We start from the raw sequence: 24,239 nt of genomic DNA, 5'->3' as shown, positions 1-24,239 counted from the left end.
CCATACTAGAATTTTCTCCGTTACGGTCGTCTGAATAAATGAAATAAACTTTGAGGTTGCCAGAGTGTAGTCGTTTTCCATCGGAATGTCTTTCGTAGACCGACAGTTGGCGTAGATTGCAACTTGTGTCGTGTGTGCAAACCACATTTGCAACGATTTGTTTAGTGCACAGTCATTTGCGCTGACTGAACGTTGCGTGTGGATGAGCTTTAACCTGTTATTGAGAGTGTGAACTACATAGGCTACATAATTTTTTTTATCGATTTTTCGTTGAAAAACCTCTCTGAACTGAGGCACTGGATGCAGGAATATTTAAAATTAGTTCAAAGAAATTTACAACTTTATAGTATGCAGTCTGGGTCCTATTTGGCAATAAACTTCAACACATCACCTTTATGATGCATTTCTCGTAAATGTAAGCAAACACTTTAGTCTTTGACAGAGAAAAAAACAAAAAAATGATCCGTAGCAGTCTTTTAGTCATTGTAAAGCAGGTTCAGGGTAAAATTTCTGTTATTGATCAAATTTATGTATATTCAAAAGTTTCAAAAATAGCAAAGAGCCAAAGTTAATAAATTTATCTTGTAACTGGAAAATCACTGCACACAAAATTTTACGGCAGATTCTTCGAAAGTTTGCTTCTAAATTGTCTGCAGATTATTTCTAGGGTGTTTAGTTACTGCTTCTTCCATATGTTGCCCATGAATTACTGTATCCCACATTTTTTCAAACCCTACAAATTTGGTTTTTAACATTCCCTCGAATTCATTAATTTTACAAGTTAGACAATGTTACAAGTTCTGTTTTGAAATATACCAAACAAGGCAAACCTCAGAGGGAAAATATCTGTAGCAGTGTGTAGAACGAAATTTAAACAGATACCTTGAATCGTGATTTCAAATCCACAAGCAGCAGTGTCTTCGTCCACTTATCTGGATCTATTATGTTCTTGAAACGTGAAACCAGCTCACTGCATTATTAGGTTTTCGCGAAACAGGATGTAGAACACGACGACCTAGCAGACAATTTAGGTGGTCGTTTCTTTCATGCTCATCTAGCGCTAAGGTTCTTTTTGTTGAATAGAAAAAAAGTGACATGGCAGCCAACGTGAGTCAAAATATTCGGCTTTCTTTGATGTATGGCACGGCTTGCAATAGCACTGAATTGATTAACGTAAGGGTTAACGAACAGTGCAGTATAAAATCTATTTATCACTCTTGAGTGAAGTCTAGGTAAATGACCAGCCAACTGCAGTTCCATCGTAATTCTAAGAATATTTACGAATTTTAGAAACCTTTCACTGACTTGACTAACAGCTGTGACATAGAGCACTACTGAGGAGACATCCAGAATAACGGGGACAAAATTCAATCCACTTTTACGTATTTTTATTTTAGAAGCAGTCAAGCAATTCTGTATATGTACTAAATGATGTTTCACCTTTTCGTCAATTTCACTGAGTAGATGTCTGAGTTCAACATAAGTTAATTTGTCCAAATTTTGCGTACTAGGGCATCCCGACAGCCACTTGTTTCTGTTGTAAAGTTGCGAACTGAAACGCCGTGTGCAAGATTTCTAGTTATGATGCATGACTCGGCAGCCCTGCTTGGAGTTCCATGATTACGTCGCTGGCGCTACAATATGTAACGGGCTCGGTTGCTTACTTTCCCGCCGACAGCAGCACACCAGTGCGACGGTTATTATAAACTGTCAAGGCTGCTTATGGCGTTAAAATAACACAAAACTACTTGTATAACTCATATGTGTAATCACTTACTTGTATCAACCACAGGTACGTTTTCTGTAGCACCAGAAAAGAGATTACAACTTTTAGTTGTTATCGCTTCACACCAATGTCTGAAGTCGGTTCAGTGCCGGACCTAATGCGTTTCGAATCTTCAGCTGCCGCTTGTTACAGTCCATTCAGAGAACATCAGTCCTTGCCTGAATAGTAACTGATAATGAGTGCAAACTTACGAATTTGGCTGAATATCGTGAAAATCGGCAGCGCTAATCCGAAAATACTGTATAACATCCGTTTGTCAACCCATGCAAGGAATGATTTTAAATTTTAAAGTTTCAATTGTTTTCGTCATTATTTCCAGTTTATGCTGGATAGGCGGTGCTTCCCTTAAGACCATTGAGTACACGCTATTTCTCCACGCTATACAGACTATTTCCTTGTCTCTTTCCCCGCAACACTGCATCTCTCATATTGTTGGAGGCATTTTCTCAGGTATTTGTAACTCTAACTTATTTTTGATTCTTGCAAAATTCTGTCTAGAGTTTTGTTATAATTTTTCTCCGATAAGCAACTGATTCTAGTGATGAATCCTATCTGGATATTTTTAAAGCAGTCCTTTACTTCATCAAGATATCTGGTGTGATCCAGCTATTTTTTAGCTCGTTGAACAGTTCCCTTCTCCATAGAACTTTTGCATCATTTCTGTTAACGCAGTATTGGTACTGAACGAGTAAATTTGCAGCCTACAGGTACATAATTTATTTGTTTTTGTTACTACACGCATTTACATGTTACCTGTTCAGTGGAACAATGCCTTAAAATAACTAAAATAAACGTATTTGTGTGTGACACGTCTCACACTGTCAGTGAAACATTCGAACAGTTAGCAATGGGAGTAAACATGTTTATTTTTTCTTGTGCCACACTAACTACATGTTTTCAATTAAAAACTGGTTTATAGAATTTAAGGAACGGTCCAGATGAAATGATTTCAGTTTGGGTTTATAATTTTATTGCCACGTACTAAATATTTTGTATAAGAAAAAACGAACAAAAGTATCTATTGTTGCATGCTGAAAACCTTTCTGAACACTGACAACCTCAGCAGTGTGCACTGATCATTTCTTCACCTAGTATTGTGGATATGGACATCATTATTCATTTCAAATTATTTATGATAAATTTCATTAGTAAATAACTATAAGGTGAAGTTATAATTAAAATGTTTTAACTCCTTGAATAGGTAGGCCTGCTTACATGATGTCTGTGGAGGAAAGCCACATTATGTTCTTACTGCTGCTCTCTTACAACCATTAATTTCTTCTAAGTGCTCTATAAAATTAAACCATAACACACTGATGAGCAGTATGGTGTAAATATGTGTTAAGATATAGTTCCATTTTTCCCACAAATGGCAAGTACTGGGAGAAGAAAAGTTCATGAACTTTACTGTTTCTGAAGTTCAATAATATGTATCTCCTGAATGAAATTTTTAACAATAAGTTCACCAAGGAAATTGAAATGTTCTGCAACATTCATTCACTCATGTTGATAACTACTTTTTATCATTTGTGCTACTTTATGTGCTGGATTGTAGTGAACTCACTGTTTCGAAATTAAGAAACAACTGAATTGCACAAAACCACTTCGTAATTATTTGGAAATCTTTATCAATAAATTCTTCTCTTGCTGTGTCTCTGCTACTCTAGACGAACAAACACTCATCGGCACTGTGGAGGGGTCTTAGATTTAGTTCTGCAGTAGGCCTAGTGGATACTACAAAACACACAAAATGTGACACCATTTTATTATAACTTGAAGAAGCTGAAATGCTTAACCTTGAAACAAGACACGTCCACAAGGCTTTCTATGCATATTTGTTACTGTCACTGAACACTAACGACTCACTTAATACAGTACAGAATAATAGTCTCTCCTCCCAATGTACAGTTGACTATAAACTTCCCTACAAAGTTCTGTCAAATACAACTCTTGTGCTGCTGGCTCTATAGTGAGGCGATGTTGATGTCTTCAGCGATGATTGCAGAGTTGGCGCAGCTACACTCAACTCTGAAGCAAGTGTCTCAGCAACTTTGGCATATGGAAACTCTTGACGGAGTGTCTACACCTGCGTTTCTCATTAATTGCTGTGTCTGACAGTGACTGTGCTTGTTTCTGGTTCCGACGTGAGGTATCAGCTTGTCATGGAACCTCGTTCTTTGGATGGCACCACAGTCTCTATCAATATTAATTACAAGACTTCTGTTAACGATAAAAAATAGCAATTCTGCTTAGTGTTTGTCCAGTGTGTCATAATCTGGTGACAGGAAGTGCATCTAGCCACCCTCCACCACTAACATCATCAAATATAGTGGCTAATTTGTAAGGCTCATGACAAAATGCAATAAAGGCCAGAGAAAAGAAGGAAGAAGTAAAAGTGGGACATCAATCACACTTACAGTATACGTAAAATAAGTGGACAAAAATTGAGCATGAGGGACTCATGCCGACCCCGTGACAAAACAGGGTAAACGCTAGGAAACAGAAAAAATGAGAAGTGGGTAATTCAGCACATTTACAATACTCATGAAAGGAATGGACCACAAACTGAACCATGAGGGTCTGCCTACTTCACTGGGTGGTACCGTGCTCGTCTCCCATGCAAGTGGGTCCAGGTTCGATTCTCGGTCGATATGGAGATTTTTTCCACTCGGGGTCTGGGTGTTGTGTTGTCCTCATCATCATTTCATCCTCATCACCGGCGCGCCAGTCGCCATCGTGGTGTCGACTGCAATAACACTTTCCATTATTTACTGTTCATTGCTCGCATTTTAGGATCTGCAGCTGGTGGAGAAGAAAAGCAATTGAGACAATGAGACAACTTTAGAAGACACAAAGTAAGCAGACCGCTCCTTCTGTTCGGGTAGGCAAGAAAAAAACATGTTAGACCTTTTCATTGTGAATTGGTCAACATAGCCCTAGTCATGCAAGAATTCACAAAGAACAACTTACACCGTCAGAATGCTTAAGACACTAATGTGTCATGGCAGGAAGATTAGTTAATTAGATAGGCAGTGCATTTATAAACCACTATAGCTCTTCTAGTTGAGTAACCTTTATGGAATGCACTGTGTTGCACTGCTTAAATTATTACAACTTACATCTTAAATTACTCTTGAATGCATTACATTTTCAGCTATATTGAAGAAACATGTCAGCAGGTAGGCTAAATGATAACTTTTTAGGTCTTTCTTGCAACCTGTCAATTACAAAACCATAAGTGTTATACGTTTTTAATTCACTGACGCGTAGTTCAGTGGACTAGCTCCTCCTGTGGTAATACCACATCTAACTCTTTATCCTTTGTTCGAAAGGTAATATGTATGCTAAGTACATATGAAATCTTCAAATTGTTATCCAAGTTTTTTCGTTCAAAACTTTAGTATTCAAAGTATGGTTTACAGGCAGCTGAGAACATATGTAAATAATTCTTATAGAAACATGTTCTATAATGGAATATTCAAAATATATGATTAAAGAATATCTCATCTTTTCTGAAAACTATTTAATTCAAAATTTATCTTCTTACAAAATTCTTGTCCTCATTAGAACTCTGAAATGTTTGAATCTTAAGACGCAATCATTTTATAAATTCAGTCTTACTGTATTGTAGTCCTCATTTTTTATGCCTCAAAAAGTATGTAATTTTAATAGAATAACATTTTAGTTAACGAAACATTTCAATTAGAAAATTAGTTTCTAGAAAATTATTGGTGGATAGAAGTACACACCCAAAATTCCACTACATCATTTAGAATCTATCATTTGTACCGTTTGAGAATATTTAACGAGATGTTCATCTAAATAAATTCACTACCTAAGGTGTATATGTATTTCTTTTCTTCCTGTCTTTCATTTTATTATTAAAAAGGTAACAAATTTATACTTTATTATTTTCTAACAACAGAATCACACACATTCTCAATGTTGAAAAAAGGTGGGCTTGAATGGGTATTCATTCTGTCACAACAGAACTTTAGCCATGTCCAGTGTCACTTTTTTTGTCGGTATGCACTGTGTTACAACCATATGTAGTCACTATGTTCGCTAGCCTGTGGACAAAGTTCTGTGATAAAATTATATACACTCACTTCTGTAAATTTTATAATTGAACATTTATGAAGTTTGAACAATTTTTGTCACTTGTTGAATTACGTTACATTTATCTACTTTTTACTTACCAGTCATGGGTTTGACTGTGGCAACAAATAAATATAAAATGAAAAACTTATTTGGTGATAGTGTGTAAAATTATTTAAAAATTACTCGAAACTTTAAGCAATCAGTATCTGAACTTATTAGAGGAAGAACAATATGCAGAAGTAGAAAAAGAAGAGAATTAACACTTATGGGGCACAATTTGTTAATTCAGGTCAATAAACATGCATATGGCGCCTTGAGTGAGGACTGAGTTGTAATTTATACCTAAAAAAACAACTCATAGTCAATTTAAAGTGACTATAATAATACAAGTGTCAGCTGTAATGCAAAGTGAATTTGTTGAAAAATGATAATAAAAAATAGGCCAGAATGTGAAAAATAGCAGGAGAATTGGAATAATTTTGCAATCAAAGCATTTAAGATGAACAGTAAGGAGATAAAGAGGAAGCAAGAATTTTTGTTGCTATGCCAGGAGGTGGTCAAACAATGGAAAGCAGTAAATCTGGTTGCCATGCTGGAAACACATCAACTGCTGGGAGTCCTACCTGCACGAAGTATACAAATCTGTTTGAGATGGTATAATGGATGGTTAATAATTGTTTTAAAAATGAGGGACCACATTCATAAGGAGGATATCTTACATATTAGGGAACCAAAAAAATATTTTGTTAAGAAATATAATTTATTATTAAAATACGTCAAGTAACCACACAGCTGAACAGTAAGATTATGACAAAATTTGACGAAAATAGTACTCACATAGATAGTTTTAGTTCAAAATGAGATGTGAGCGAAATTGGACAAAGTTAACATTAAAATTTTAACAATATTAAGGTTGTGGAAACTTACTTGCTCCAAAAATTATATGTAATTAATTGTGATGAATGTAAAAATATAGAGTCGACGGAAATTTTCTCTGAGAAAAAAATAAAATGATGTGTAGTGTCCAACAAAAGCAAAACTTAGAGTAGTTGTAATAAACCAATGGAAGTAGCTATTAATTCTTGGCAGGTCAAGTCAGAAACAGTATTAGTAGAAACTTATTCTGACGATAATAGCAATGAACTGAATTCTCTAATGGAGATAACAAATGCTGATGTAAAGAATGTAGTAACAAAGAGTAAGAAGTTATGAAAAAGGAGAAAAGAAAAGAAGAAGAAGAAGAAGAAGAAGAAGAAGAGGAAAACTTATGAGGCACACGAAATAAAGTCGTTTAAACTTTTGTGAAATGATATTTCCAATATGACAACTGAACTACTTTTGCTTGGTATGTCCACCAAGTTTGTAGCTGATGGGCTGACGATTATTGTATTACATGTATACACTATCTGATCAAAAGTATCTGGGCATCTACTAGCAGACATTAGTATGGGATGTGTTCACAGTTTGCCTTTATGGTGGCTTGCACTGTGCTGGGGATAGTTTCAACGAGGTGTCTGAATGTCTGTGGAGGAATGGCAACCCATCTTCCTCAAGAACCGAAACCAGAGAAGGTAGTGCTCTTTGATGTGGGGTCTGGAATGAACTCGACATTCCAGCTCATCCCAAAGATGTTCTGTGAAGTTCAAGTTGGTATTCCAGTCTATTTCAGGAATATTATTGTCCATAAACCATTGTCTCAAAGTTGCTGCTTTATGTCAGGGTGCGTTGCTGTGCTGATAAAATCATCACCTGGAAGTGTTAACTAGTGTACACCGTACACAACGCTGCCAAGTGAATTCTTACCATCCGCATCTAGCGTTCTCTTAACCGCGATAGGGGTACCATACCCTAATCACGAAAAGCACTCCTATACCATAACACCACCTTCTCTGTACTTCACAGTTTGCACTACACATGATGGCAGGTAACGTTCTCCAGGCATTCGCCAAACCAAAACCCTTCCATCGGATTGCCACAGGGTATAGTGTCATTCATCACTCATAATCGCTTGTTCCTAGTCATCCATCGTCCAATGGTCTCGCGCTTTACACAGCCTCTAGCGTCACTTAGTACTGATCGCAAAAATGTGTGGCTCATAAGAACCTCCCCGACCATTGTACCCTGTTCTTTTTAACTCCATACGCATAATCATTGTGCTAGCTGGAGTGATAGTAGCACTTTGGTACTCACGAGTGATTCCTTCTTCTAATTTCATTTGACTGACAGTTGTCCGCAATGCTCGACAGCTTCTGTCGGTCAGTATATGAGGTCTTAATGATCTTGGTTTAGCTATGGTTGTTTCTTCGCGTTTCCATTTCACAATCACATCCAACACTTGACTTGGGCACCTTTAGAAGGGCTGAAATGTCTCTGGTGAATTTGTTACTCAGGAGGCATCCAACGATCAGACCATTTTCGAAGTAAGCGACCCATTTTGCTGTTATTGCTCCTCCAGTGACAACACAACACTCACCGCCTCTCGTGACACTAGCGGTCATTTCTGCCTTACATAGGGTTGTCTGGATGCTTTTGATCACATACTTTAGGTACAGGAGTATTTTATGAAGGACAGTGGCGTCGGTAACAATGGAATGACGCGAAAGAGTTAATTATTTCAAATGATGAAATAATATTTTTGGCCATTATCGGACGTGCTGCTGTAACTGCAACTTCTTCCCTTATCTTTCTGTTTTACTTGTATGATCATGAACGTGCTGTAGGTTCCTAGTAAACGCTTATTCATCGGATTTTTCTACGGAACTTGAAATGTGGCAGTATTATGCTACTTCGCTGAGCACAGTAATTCCCGAAAGATAACGTTACACAACCTGTTAAGTTGAAGAAAATACTAAAGTGCGATGGAACATATAAAAATATACAGAATTACAAAAAAGTGGAGAATCCAGATGGGAAGGAGGAAACGAAATGAAACTTTACAGGTAAAGAGGACATGTGAGTTTATATCAGTGATTACAAAATCGAGTATAATTTAGGAAGAACTTGGCAGTATGAGACCACTTATCAATATGATGTTGCACTCCCTTTGGCATCGATGCATGCACTTATTTTGTTGGGAAAAGCGTCATATTGCTGTTGTACACTCTCCTGAGGCAAGCTGGAGCACTACTGTTGTAACTAATACCTGATATCCCAGATACTGGCACTGGGCCGTTCCATAAATGATCAACCACGAACAGGTCTTGGGATCTTGCTGGCCATGGGAGTACCTCAACATCTCCCAGAAAAATCACACAGACACGTGCCGTTTGTGGAGGAGGAGTGTCCTGTTGTTGCATTAGAGGTAGCATGTTAGGACACAGGATGTCCGTGACGTTCTGTTCTGTCGTTAGAGTTCCCTATTTCACCGACAGCCATGACTTGAAGTCATAGCCGATGGTTCGTGGCACCAGATTGAGACCTCTTTTCATGTTGCCGCCACACTCGCCAACGATAGTCATCTGTGTTACTGGTAGTGTTGATTCATTGCTGAGAACAATGCAACGCCATTTACAGCTGTCCATGCTTCCCGGTCACAGCAGACCTTTGTGTTGTGGTGCTAATGGCAGCCTATGTACGGGACGGTAAATCACTAGTCTGGCTGCTGCTAGTCTCCAACCACTGGAGAGTGATGACACAGTGTGTTGCAGGGAGTTCATTACTTATTCTAGGATGCCAGGCACAGATGTGAAGGAATTACTATGTGCTCGGTGCACAGTACAGCGAACCTCCCTTATGACAATCAGACACTGTCGACCCTGACCTTGACGACGAGCATGTCTGCTCTCCCATTCACGTTCAGTCCAAGACCGAGCCATGGTCACATCGAATAACTCACAAATCTAAATACTGCATCATTCGACCATCTAGCCAACTGGAGACACACAACGAGGCGCCTTTCAAACTGTGTCAGGTGCTGATAACATTGTCTCACACTAGTACACGGCATCTCGGTATCCTTCACATTGATCATTCGATATCTGACACTATTCATGGTCATCGTATACAGCGCCAGGCCTGGTAACAACACTGCACACGAGCACTATTAATGCACTCTTGTGACCATTCTACCTGTCACAGACAACTGCAATTCTAGGCATTTACATAGCTGCAGATGGTGTGTATGTGTACGAAGTTATAGACATCCGACTATGTCTTGTGGCTGCTTCAATTTTTTTGTCAGGAAGTGTATATCCTTCGTGTGCTTTGCAGTTGATTCGTGCAGGCTTCATGTAGGCCCGCCATTTGGCTCACAGGTTATGTAATGTTTAATTGAATAGCGCATGAGATTGCAGATAGGAGCACGGCAGCCATATTCGACCACTGTCACACTGGTGGGCGAGGTGTGTCCACAGAAGACGCGAGTCGTCTAGGTGGGCAGAAAGAAAGGCCCAGAGAAGGGTGAAAGTGAGGCGTCTCGATTGTTCTGGAAGTTCGCCGTACGAATACTTCCGTCAAAACTAAAGAACAAGATGCTGTTTTACTGGGTGCAGTGGCTCCGCGGTTAAATGCCAGACTAAAAATGCAAAAGTCCTGGGTTCGATTTCAGGGCAATCCTTTTTTTATCTGCCACTTAGCACATCCTTAACTCCTGCCAATGACTGTTGAAGTGAAAAATGCTGAGTTGCATTGTGGTTCGGAATCCACATTAAACTGTAGGTCCACCTGTATCTGCCTGGGTAAGTCAGTTCAAAGGTCGGAGGAAGGCAGTGAAGCACTGTTGTGTACAAAATAATCTTTGGATTGATAACAGATTTACTTAAAAAATACATTTTGTAGTAGACAGATTGATCACAAAACTATTACAAGAATGGTTCTGAGTGAGCTTATGCGTGAAGTGCAAATGTGGAGCATCTAAATACCAAAATTGTGTGTACTGTATCAGCAAAGTGACATGTCTGATATCACAGTCTGCTAAAAAGTTACAAATAGGGGTTGCATCCCCTTTTTCATCGCAGATCGTCAAGTGTATTGGCTGAGGATAGACCCGTAGTTGATGGCAGTGTAATATTGTGAGCAATCTGTCCACCACATACACAAATTAATCAAATAACTAGAAGTTTATTTGAGCGTTATATAGCAGAGGGATTGCCGTGGGGCAGCTAGATGAGTGAGTTGTACAAGAGCTGTGTCGTGTTCTGATGTGCTCCGAGTCGCTGCAGAAGACATGTGAAGAGGTGGGGAGAAGAGCAGTGGACTCCTGGGCGGTAGCCACGGGGAAATCCCACAGCGGCAAGGCTAAACTGTCACCGCATGGCTGTGGACGCTAAGCAGTATGTCGAGATTCTGACTGTGTGTTAGAATTAAAGTTTCAAACAGTCGCCACAAACACAAAAATCCTTCGAGACGAGCTACAAAAAACCTGAAGTCAGGGTTGATATCGCAATAAAGAGACGATTTAAATAAAATTATTACCTTATTTTTTTTATCTTATGGGACTTAACTGCTAAGGTCATCAGTCCCTAAGCTTACACATTACTTAACCTAAATTATCCTAAGGACAAACACACACACCCATGCCCGAGGGAAGACTCGAACCTCCGCCGGGACCAGCCGATTACCTTATTGATACAACAAATATTTTGAAATTTACTAACATTTTTGTTTGAAATCGTTCATAAAAATAGTAAGAAAAGTTACAAACTTGCTACACATGCATAGGATAGGACACACAGGTAGAAAGAGCGCGGTGACAGCCATAAAACTATTATATTTATGTTATTGTTGTAAATAAATTATTTAATAGTTATGAACACTGTGGCGAAACAAAGAGTTCTGCAGAGATACAGTATATGAAAGATTAGCGTCACCACGAACGATTTGTTCTAGTCTCCCAATTTGTTTATTTGTCTTTAATAAGAAATTTTGGCAGTATAATGTGGTAAGATGGTCATTTGACTAGAGTGGTTCCACAGAGCAATGATGAATAAAGACGTGAAACTGACTAGGTTCCTGCAGTTCCAATTTGTAGAGTACAATATTTAACTGAAAACATGATTTTTAACTATGTATAAAATTAAACAATGTACTGCCAGAACGAAAATGAATCGTCAATGTATATCGTATATTTCTAAAATGAATATATGCTAAGAATATATGACTATATTCAAAAAGTGGCCTGGGACTTAAAATGCTAACTTTACTATAGTAGTAGTCACGTAACTACATTTTTCAGTCGGCAAGCAGAATGAGCCTCGGGTCTCATGACGTTCAAAGCTTGATGGGGAAGGATTTTCGTAGGATTGAGTGGCCAGAGAGCTGAATGTGTTCAGGTGTATTGTGTTAAGAATATTTCGATCTGCACCAATTCAGAACTTAGTCACGTTTCCCGTGTAACAGTTTGGGACTTAAAGAATATCTTAAATGTCTGTGCTAAAATAGCAATCAGTGATTTTACTTTGCTATCGTGTATTGATTATTGCATATAGACTTAGACGAACGTGTTGAGCATTAGGAATTAACTCAGTTTACTTGATTTTGATGTACTGTGCAGTGCCTTTGGTTTACATTTGTCATTGCCTGCAAATGCTGTGCTTCTTCTGAAAGGTCAGTTATTTCATTTGTTTCAATGCGTCCAATGTTACCATATAAAAGCCACCATCCAAAGTAACATCGGTAGACCATTACGTAGGAAATCAGCATACATTGCACGATTTAGATTGCCATCGATAAAATGGGGGCCAATTATCCTTCCTCCCATAATGCCGCACCATACATTAACCCGCCAAGGTCGCTGATGTTCCACTTGTCGCAGACATCGTGGATTTTCCATTGCCCAATTGTGCATATTATGCCGGTTTACGTTACCGCTGTTGGCGAATGACGCTTCGTCGCTAAATAGAACGCGTGCAAAAAATCTGTCATCGTCCCGTAATTTCTCTTGTGCCCATTGGCAGGACTGTACACGGCGTTCAAAGTCGTCGCCATGCAATTCCTGGTGCACAGAAATATGGTACGGGTACAATCGATGTCGATGTAGCATTCTCAACACCGACGTTTTTTAGATTCCCCATTCTCGCGCTGTTTGTCTGCTACTGATGTGCGGATTAGCCGCGACAGCAGCTAAAACACCTACTTGGGCATCGTCATTTGCTGCAGGTCGCGGTTGACGTTTTACATATGGCTGAACACTTCCTGTTTCCTTAAATAACGTAACTATCCGGCGAACGGTCCGGACACTTGGATGATGTCGTCAAGGATACCGAGCAGCATACATAGCACACGCCCGTTGGGAATTTTGATCACAATAACCACACATCAACACGATATCGACCTTTTCTGCAATTGGGAAATGGTCCATTTTAACACGGGTAATGTATCACGAAGCAAATACCGTCCGCACTGCCGAAGTGTTACGTGATACCACGTATTTATACGTTTGTCACTATTACAGCGCCATCTATCACAAAGTGGCAATAGTGGTCCAACTAAAACATTCATATTTCTTTACATACTACTCGAATATGTAATAAAAATTGGGGCATCTTATTTTAAAAAACGCACTTGAAATCCGTTTGACCTATGGCAGCGCCATCTAGCGGGCCAACCATAGCGCCATTTGGTATCCCCCTTCAAGCTAGACAAGTTTTGTTCTTTGCAGTTTTTTCGTTTGACGCTTATTTCGAGAGATATTTGGCCCGGTCACGATTAATGGACCACCCTGTATAATCTGCATGTTAGTTTCATTCGCTGACTGTCCACTAGGCTGGCCTCATGGTTAATCGATGCTTCATTATGGGCACAACCCAACAATGCGCAACGGAACCGCTTTGTTAGAAAATGAGGCATAAGCAGATTTCAGGTTGTGTACTCGCCCTCTGGTGGTTAGTGATTTCGACTGACGATCTGTGTCACAATAACTAGATGTTATTCTTTAAAACCTCGTTACGTTGCAGCAGCTCAAGCTCAGCGACGCATTAAGCTATTTGTTAGTTCAGCTGATGTCGGCGAAGTATAACTATGAGCAGTCACGTAGGAAGTGACTTTAAGTGGTGCTTAAAAATTATACTTTTGATTGTGACAAGAACTACAGATTTAGACGTGGTTAGATCAGATGAACAAAGCTTTTGTCATTCTATTACGTCATCTCCGACATTAGTACTGGAAAGCAGGAGCACAATTATTATCTTACTGTGTATACATTTAGTGTTATGGTAGATAATCACAGATGGCCTTAAAAGTAGAAAATAATCTCAGACACTGTTGCATCTAAGTTAGCGTTAATTTCTACTGGCTGAAGAACGGTTTCCTTATAACGCTGTCAGCCCCCCCCCCCCCCCCCCCCGCCTTCACCCACTCCACCCATCCACCAATTGGTGATGAATGAAATAATAATAAAGAAAAAAAAACAGACATTTGCCGCGCCGTTTTCTATTACATAACGGGCAGCACACAAAACAGAGCACGAAGAACAAAAGACGGGTTTTTCAGATAAATTCATAATCCAAGTAAGTCTACTTTTACGCAGTTCCACTAGTTAAGTGCGATATTTCATTCGACTGAAACACACTAACATCAGTCATTATTAACGCCATCCGAGGCATAAATGGGCGCGAAACAGCCCATTACTGTACGACTGACAGCGATCGAATAACCCCTCAGATGACTGATTCATTGACTGACTGACATTAAGAGATCTCTTGATCTCGTATCTTTTGTAGTTCTGTCACTTTTAGTGCCTTGCTTACTTAACTACTCTATTCGTTCGGTTGTTTAATTCTTCTCTCTTTTTGGTATGGCTGCTCATGGTGTCATTCTTGGTTTGGTATACTATTTCTCTTATTGTGCTCTTTATTCACGTTATAGGTCCGGCCATTTGTGGCCGGGCGCCAATGTATCTTGTTGCCCAGATTGGCTATTAATGGGTTTTCAGACAGCTGCGCCTCCTCATGGAATTGGCGAGCTATCTCTTTAAAACGGTCCTTTAATATGGGAATGCCAGCCTGCTCGTGAAGCTCCCTTGTGGGGAAGCGTCTGGGTAGGTGCAGGGCAAGGCGGAGAGCTTTGTTCTGCACTTTTTGTAGTTTTCCACGGTGGATGTGAGCAGCATTGCCCCAGACCATAGAAGCGCACTCTATAACGGACCTAAAAAGGGCCATATATAGTTTTAATCCACATTGGGTGGATAGCGTCGTTGTTGGGTTCAAAATTTGGTAAAGCCTGCGTAGGCGATCCAACGCTCGTGACAATGGGATGGGGCCTCCTATGATACAAAGCGGTACTAAATCTGCAGGAAGCTTTTTCCTGGTAGTGACCAGGGCTTGGCTTTTAGCCGCACTCATCTTGAGTCGCCATTTGGTCGCCCAAGATCCAAGGTTATCGCACGCTTCTTGTAGACGACGTCTCATTATGTGCGCACTCAGACTGCGCGCAAAGAGCACTGTGTCGTCAGCATAAAGCGCAAACTCGACCCTGGGAGTTTTCTGCATGTCAGACGTGTATAGCAGGGGGCCGGGAACAGACCCCTGTGGCATTCCCTCTCGTATTAGAGTTGCTGTGGATTTAAATCTTTCTCCCCGAACGTGAAAAGTGCGGTCACTTAGGTAGGTTTCTAGAAGGCGGACGTGTGACACCGGTACCCTCAGTACAAGAAGCTTGTACAGGAGGCCATTATGCCACACGCTGTCGAATGCCTTGTATACGTCGAGAAGTACTGCTCCAAGGTACTACTGTTCAGCCCTCGCATTGCCTGCTCAACCAACCTAAAGAGCTGTTGTTGGTTTGAGTGCCCCTTCCGGAAACCGAACTGCTCATTCGGAAGGAGGCACTCACCCTTCATATATCTGCGTAGCCGTTTGGCGTAAGGCCTTTCGAAAACCTTAGAAAGGGCTGGCAGTAGGCTTATCGGCCTATAATTAAGCGCGAGCCTTGTATCCTTACCGGGTTTAGGAATGTCAACAACTCCGCGAGTTTCCACGCAGAGGGGAAGCTGCCATTTCGTAAGATGTTGTTAAAGATACCGGTCAGAAGATGGACTGCGTCTTGGCAGCATTTGCCGGAGGATGATATTTTCGATCTGACCGACACCACCCGTTTTACGGGGTTGAGGTGGGAGAGTTGTCCCTGCACTTCTTCCTTACTCAGTTACTGCGTCAGTGACGTTTTCCTGCTCCCGATTTCCCAGGAAAACTGATAAGCGCCCTCCCACTAATCTTATATGGTTGTCGTCAGCTACGTCGTCGACAGGCGCGAAATTCTGTGCGATCGCGTCCGCCGATGCATTTGCCTTGACTTCCGGCTCGCAAATAATTTCACGCCCGAATTTTTGCGGTGGAATGCCATGTTTCTTCCTCAGAAACAATTTGGTGATGCACCGTGTGCTGTTGTCATCGATTCGGAGGATGGCTATTTTGCCCTCCCAGTCCCGATTTCGGTGCTGGTCGACGACTTTTATTTCACGGCGAAGGCGATTTAATCGTCGTTTCGTCGCGGGTTGCCACATCACCTGCCATTCAAGAAATATGCGGCTTTTCTCCGTGATCAGCTCGAATATGTTTGGCGGAAGCTGTCTGGAGAAATCTCGCTGTCATTGATGTCGCCGTGGAGTGGGTGCACCAACGGCTTGCAGTGTGAGGTCGTGGATACTGAGAGTGTCTACTCCATACTGGCTTCGTCAGGGTTAGGAATGATAGGAAGGGTGTATTCAAGGTGCACTTTAAAGTGATCCCAGCTGACGTTCCTTAATTGTCGCCGATTACTCACTGGGTAGACACCGCGGAATTTATACATGCTTTGTGCGGGTGGCGAAGGGAATACTTGCTTCAAAACTGTTTCAAGCGCTGACAGCAGTACACAGCAAGCACCCGTTTCGACTATAAAAATATTTATATCGTTGTTAATTGAAGACTAAAAAGGATCCTAACTTCTCTGTAAGCATCCCTGTACTTTATTTAAGTTCTGTAAAATCCTTAGTCCAACAGCTCTTAAATTTTGAACTTCAGAATTTTTCAAACGGAACCGACGGTAGATGTTGGTCTCTGAAATGTCTCTGTTTTAATTCTGCACCTTTTGAAAGTTTACAATTTTATCTTAAAACTTGGTATAGGTTCATTATTACAGGTAATGAATATACTGTTGTTATCTTGGTTTTGTACCTTAATAGCAAAGATTAGTTAATCGAAACCGTTTTACAAAATTTACGTACAAACTTTTGTTTTTTTCTTGATAATTCAAAAGGTAGATAAGGAATCTTCATGAGAACTTCTGTCATATGGTTTTATGAGGAACAGAACCTAATTCCAGAATTACAACTGTGTAACTTTAATGTTATGCACATCTAATATTTCGAAAAAAGTGGAATAATTCAAAAAGTGAAATAGCTTCCTGGAAACCCCTACCACGTATTTTTATGATAAAGAGCATCTAACTACAAAACTAAAACTTTCTAGTGTTAGTATTGCGTACCTCTTAGAATTTTACAAAAAGAGGATTTTCAAAGGAAATAATTAGTGAATAATGTCGAGATTCACATTTAACCTTTTCATGGACGCACATAACCTGACCAATTTTTGAAAGAGTATTTAAATATTTGATTTTATATAAAAGGCCGACCGGTGTGGCCGAGCCGTTCTAGACGCTTCACGCTGGAACCGCGCGACCGCTACGGTCGCAGGTTCCAATCCTGCCTCGGGAATGGATGTGTGTGATGTCCTTAGGCTAGTAAGGTTTAGGTAGTTCTAAGTTCTTGGGGACTGATGACCTCAGATGTTAAGTCCCATAGTGCTCAGAGCCATTTATATACATGTCTGGGGCTAATTCTTCGTCAGCGGCTCACATCGTACGTCTGATGCTGTGTTGGACTGGCCTTGGCTGAGCAACTAGGAAAAATCAGTACTTTACTCGCCTCGCTAGGGCTGGCTTGCTTCCCCACAACATATGAATGTTACACAAGTTACAATGCAACGTCATAACAAGTGCAGACGAAGTCAAGCAAGTAGGATTTAACAGGTTGTAGTGGCGCTGATCCGGACTGAGATGCAGGAAGCATCATTTAAGTCTGCCGTAGCACTAGTTTGCTTAAACCTGTTATTCCGGCATTTGTGGCTACAGAGGTCTCTTTTGTGCAGAACCACTATGTGTTTTTGTCCTTTTCATCTATATTTTAAAAAATGGGTGCACAATTGTAAAAGATCAAGATGAAATAGGTTACAAACTCATTGTCAGGTCTTTTACACAGAAGTCGCCAATTTCCTTTTTTAATGCACTCATTAAGTTTCAGTTTCTTTTCAGAGTTGAAGACCTACGAAAGTGACACATTCACACAGTGTAACATAAATGGGATATCTACGTCATTTAACGGCGAGATCAATACCCTGCGATGTCCGCTATCCGCTCCTACGGTGGCCAGTGCGAGGTACCAGTGGGCTGTCACATGGGCATGGAGATAAACCAGGCCAACGCACTGCTGCCTCACTTATCCTCTACTTTTGTTACCTGGTTGTTCACTGGAGTTCAGCTGGGCCACGTTTTGGATAGCTGTTCTGCATATTATTGACGGATTTGCTTCACGTAGACTATGTATCTAGAATGAAATTTTCACTCTACAGTGGAGTGTGCGCTGATATGAAACTTCCTGGCAGATTGAAACTGTGTGCCGGACCGAGGCTCGAACTCGGGACCTTTGCCTTTCGCGGGCAAGTGCTCTACCGACTGAGCTACCCAAGCACGACTCACGCCCCGTCCTCACAGCTTTAATTCTGCCAGTACCTCGTCTCCTACCTTCCAAACTTCACAGAAGCTCTCCTGCGAACCCTGCAGAACTAGCACTCCTGGAAGAAAGGATATTGCGGAGACATGGCTTAGCCACAGCCTGGGGGATGTTTCTAGAATGAAATTTTCACTCTACAGCGGAGTGTGCGCTGATATGAAACTTCCTGTCAGATTAAAACTGTGTGCCGGACCGAGACTCGACCTCGGGACATTTGCCTTTCGCGGACAAGTGCTCTACCGACTGAGCTACCCAAGCACGACTCACGCCCTATCCTCACAGCTTTAATTCCGCTGTAGAGAGAAAATTTCATTCTAGAAACATCCCCCAGGCTGTGGCTAAGCCATGTCTCCGCAATATCCTTTCTTCCAGGAGTGCTAGTTCTGCAGGGTTCACAGGAGAGCTTCTGTGAAGTTTGGAAGGTAGGAGACGAGGTACTGGCGGAATTAAAGCTGTGAGGACGGGCCGTGAGTCGTGCTTGGGTAGCTCAGTCGGTAGAGCACTTGCCCGCGAAAGGCAGGGGTCCCGAGTTCGAGTCTCGGTCCGGCACACAGTTTTCATCTGCCAGGAAGTTTCATAGACTATGTAGATTATTCTCTTAGTATGTTCTACAATTTACAAACGACTCGACATATACTGGAATTGTGACCTGCCAGGTGATTACAGTGTATCCTTATTTTCTGTATGATGAAGAATGTGTAGCACCATAGAGGGGATACTAATCCACCAAATATTTGCCAATAGCGTCCAAACCTCCTGTCCAGGAGCTGTCTGATTCTTACCAAATAATAAATATTGGCAATCAACAAAAGTCCTGACAACGTATTTAATTAAATGTGACTGAGGTTATTCTACATGGCAATGAGGAACAGTGTCAGACGCAACCACTTTTTGCGAATGTTTTCAACTTTTGGAAATGGAAACGTTGGAATACTTCTTTCCTTATTCTTCTTGTAATTTACAGTAACAAAATGACATACATCACTTATGTCTCATTTCAAATGCCTAAAACAAGTAACAGACCAATGTATTCTACTGGAAAGCAAGAAACACTATGCGTCAGACGATATGGGCGGGAATATCTATATGATTGTACATATAGTTAGCAAAAAAAATTGCTCCCCTTCTAGCAGCAGTTTATCGTATGTCGCTGGAGGGACGAATCTTTCTGTGTGGTTGAAAAAATGTGCAGGTCATTCACATTTTCAAGATGATGTACACAACTGTAGCCTCATATCTCTGATGTGAATCTATTATAGAATTCTGGAACAAATTTTATACTCGCGTACTATGACTTTCCGGGGTGCCGCAAACCTCCACTTTGGGAATTAACATGGATTCGCAAACACGATCTTATGAAACCCAGCTGGCTCTGCTGGTTCGCGAGACCCAGATGGCAGTATACAGGGTGACTCAATTATATTTACGAACCCAAATACCTTTTCCCCAGGAGTAAAATAAAATATTTATGAAGAAACAGTTGTATACTACTAGGGGGACATTAATCAGCATGACTGCATTTCTTGTAATTTTGTTAGATACAAATAGCCGGCCGCGGTGGCCGAGCGGTTCTAGGCGCTTCAGTCAGGAACCACACGGCTGCTACGGTCGCAGGTTCGAATCCTGCCTCGGACATGGATGTGTGTGATGTACAAAGGTTAATTAGGTTTACGTGGTTCTAAGTCTAGGGGACCGATGACCTCAGATGTTAAGTCCCATAGTGCTTAGAGCCATTTGAACTATTTAGTTACAAATATATTAACAACAGTACGTGCTTTTTAAATAGTATCCTGCATATTTTGCTCATTATTCCCTCCCTCTTTTCGAGATCTGTTTTAAAACGCGTCAACAGTGTACCATTCACGTGAACATTAACTGAAATGAGTTTTTAGATGGTCCCTTCATTCGTCTGTAATGTTCTTGGTGTCGATGGGACGCCAAACCCTAAACCTACCTCCTATGCATTAAACATGACGAAATAAGCTCCACATCTACAACTATGATCAGCGATCCACTATTCGGTGTGTGGCGGAGGGTACCGTATGTGCCGCAGTCAGTTCCCCCCGTTATTAAAACCGTAACACAAAATTGACGTTGAAGTAAACAAACGGAAACAAAGGAAAAATGTACACTGGTCATTCACCCTTCAACTGAAGTGTTATTTGAGTACAAGGTACACCAACGAATAGAAGATGTGACTCATCAACGTATGGAGAATGTTAAGTTATCAGAACAGTAACCGCAATAATGTTTTCTTATTTACAAACAGGTACGTGTAGTAAAGTACCTTAGTACTTTTAAACGATATGTTGTGTACATTGAAGTTGGTCCTTGACTGCTGACACAAGCTTTCAACTGAAAGCTTTTTACTGAATGACCGTTGAACATTTTCTTTGTGTTTCCATTTTTTTTACTGTCATCTCTAGTGAGTGGAGAAGTTACGTTAGCCTGTGCACCTGCAGTGTTGCCTTAGAACAGGAGAGTAAAAGTAAATTTTGCGTTCCTGGCGATCTTGACGCATGCTGTGCTTTCTGGCGATGCTGAAGGATAAATATTAGATAGTTCACCTAACAAAGTTGTCGACGTGGTTAACATCCGTTAAATCTGGATCACAGAGAAGTACTTTGAAGACATTTTCGTGCTCTTCCGTCATTTGGCGGCGCTTTTAGCCGTGTGGCAACATTGATGAAAACCACAACATTTGCGGAAAGGCAATCAATATGCACAATGAAACTGATCTTGGTGGATGGATTGGAAAGGAAATCGGCCGAAAGTATTATCCACAAAGATTAATGGTTCTGAAGAATGTGATGGAACCATTCGTTAGACTATAAGTTTTGTGCTCTTCCAGAAATAATTGCGGAGAGATCCTGCTTCGATGTTTCTCACGGGGTAGGCCAAATGCCATCTGTCTACTGATGCAGGAAACCTGGCTCATCGGAGAAAGCTAAGTTAAAGGTGTCATAAACCAAATGGTTGGTTTGAACACTGCAGTACTTAAATAGACGTGGTCGTATTGGGGTTGGTATGCCGTTGCTTCCCTCTGACTTTTGAATCATTTAATCCAGCCGGGTATATGGGGACCTACAGTGTAACATGAAACCTAAACCACGGTGCACATTCACAAACACTGCCAGAGGTGAAAGAAGCGAAAAGTGACACACAAAAATTTTAGGACGAACCACAGATCGTACCCGAGAACTTGATATTCTCGGGCTAACACATTAACACCGAACCACCAAGCCACACTGGTTCAAATGGCTCTAAGCGCTATGGGACTTAACATATGAGGTCATCAGTCCCCTAGACTTTGAACTACTTAAACCTAACTAAACTAAGGACATCACACACATCCATGCCCGAGGCAGGATTCGAACCTGCAACCGGTGCAGCAGCGCAGTTCCGGACTGAAGGGCCTAGAACCGCTCGGCCACAACGGCCGGCAAGCCACACTGGACAAACCTATGAATAGCCAAATAACAAAAGACTAATTCTGGGTATTGAGCAAATAATTTGGTCAACGACCGCAGCTAGTGTGGATGCAAAGCCTATCCGTCTGCGTCGGAAGTCCATATGCTGCATGATTTGCTGGTTGCTCTTTCGTTATTAGAAAAGTGAACTGGGACGTGAGGGCTCCTCTTCATACGTATTTTACCTTGGACACGAACAGAGTTTGGGTCTCAGCAGAATTCATTACGCTTTTTTCACAAAGCTGCTATTAGTTCACCATTATAGCCTGAAACTTTGTCGTTTCAGAAATACTTCCCTATACTATATCATACTTCGTGTGTGGATCGGGTGCTGATGATCATCCCTACTTGCAAGTAGGATAAACAGCTTCCTTTAACCACAAGAGCACTAGACATAATATTTGGACAGCATGCTTGTCCAGCTTCATACACACATACGTCAGCAGCATATATCGTATGATAAATTTTGCAAGCTGAGCGCAATATATGTCACATGTACGCAGTAGAAGAAAGATCAGCTTCCAACATCTCGTCGACAGTGCAGTCATTAGAGACGGAGCACAAATTCGGATTACAAACATATCAGGAAAGAAATCGGCGGTTCCCTTTCGTAGGCACCACCACGGCATTCGACTGGAACGATTTAGGGAAATCAAAGGAAACTTCAATCTGGATGGTTGGAGTGCGATTTGAACCATCGTTCTCCCACTTACGTATCCAGTGTGCTAACTACTGCGCTATCTCGCTCAGTCTGTACCTAGTCAATGTGTCTCAGCAGTGTATATTTCATACATTTCTGATTAAAACAAAACTGACACAACAAGAGATTTGTGGTAATGTACAGAGTGTAACAAATAATGCAGACAACTTAGAAAATTGCAGAGGATGTCTTGGTGAACGACCTTAGGATAGATATCCACGTCTGACAACATCCCAAAACACCAAGGATCGTTAAAGTTACAGGCTAACATTTAGCACAAGTCAACTTCTTCGCCACTTAGCCGTGTTTTACCCTGAAGGATCGACGGTGGACTAGAGTGTTTGACTGTTACCTGGATATTGTCTTAAGTGATTAATTATGTCATTCTTTGCTCCTAAAACGCTGTTTTTCCTCTTGAATTTCAGTATTCTTTTATAAAAACGGAAATGAAATTCAAATAAGTTGAACGTCCGCTAAAATGCTCCATTCGAGCCATATGATGCCTGTGTCGTCACTGGCTAGCTCGCTGCTCCTACTGTCATAATGCTAATACACAGTGACGTCGTGTTTTGGAAAAAATGGTTCAAATGGCTCTGAGCACTATGGGACTCAACTGCTGTGGTCATCAGTCCCCTAGAACTTAGAACTACTTAAACCTAACTAACCTAAGGACATCACACACACCCATGCCCGAGGCAGGATTCGAACCTGCGACCGTAGCAGCAGCGCGGCTCCGGACTGGAGCGCCTAGAACCGCACGGCCACCGCGGCCGGCTCGTGTTTTGGAATTTACGTTTCTTGAAAAGAGTTGCAAATGGTGTATAGTACCATATTGTACAAATACATCTAAAAAAATCCTGAAAAGTTGTTTTTGAGTTTTCCAGAGAATGAGAAGATGCGTAAAATGTGGCTGCACTGTACTGGCAGATTGCCACCACATCGACGAACAAGTTCACTAACTTAGTTAAAAATATCTTTCACTGTGAAGTTCACATTAACTTGCCCCCAAGATGTGCTCTCCCAACCAAGGATAGCGCCATTCAACGAAATTAACTCGTTTTACTTATTGACACTGCAATTATTCGGGAGCTCAGTTGTTAGAGTGGTAAACCGTCGAATTTTATAAGATGATGTCCGTAGGTCGCTGGTTCGAATCCAACCCAAAAGAACATTTTAAGTTATTTATAAAACGACTCGACAGTCCTCGCATATGAAATCCAAATCACAATTACAAAACTCCACCACACCGATCAGAAACAGAGTATCATTCACTTACATTTGCAATCGCTGTTCACACATGTCACGTTCAAAAAGATATTATCTAGTTAATGTGACCACATAATTTTTTATTTATTTTATTTATTTATGCATTTATTTTACCTGGCAAGATTAGGGCCTTCAGGCCCTCTCTTACACCTAACCAGGCATACTCAGATTCAACGAATTTCAGTTTGTACATTATGGACATACCATGTGTTA

This window comes from Schistocerca americana, chromosome X, assembly GCF_021461395.2.
Source record: "Schistocerca americana isolate TAMUIC-IGC-003095 chromosome X, iqSchAmer2.1, whole genome shotgun sequence".
Taxonomy (NCBI): Eukaryota; Metazoa; Arthropoda; class Insecta; order Orthoptera; family Acrididae; genus Schistocerca; species Schistocerca americana.
Note: the sequence above shows the minus strand (reverse complement) of the source record.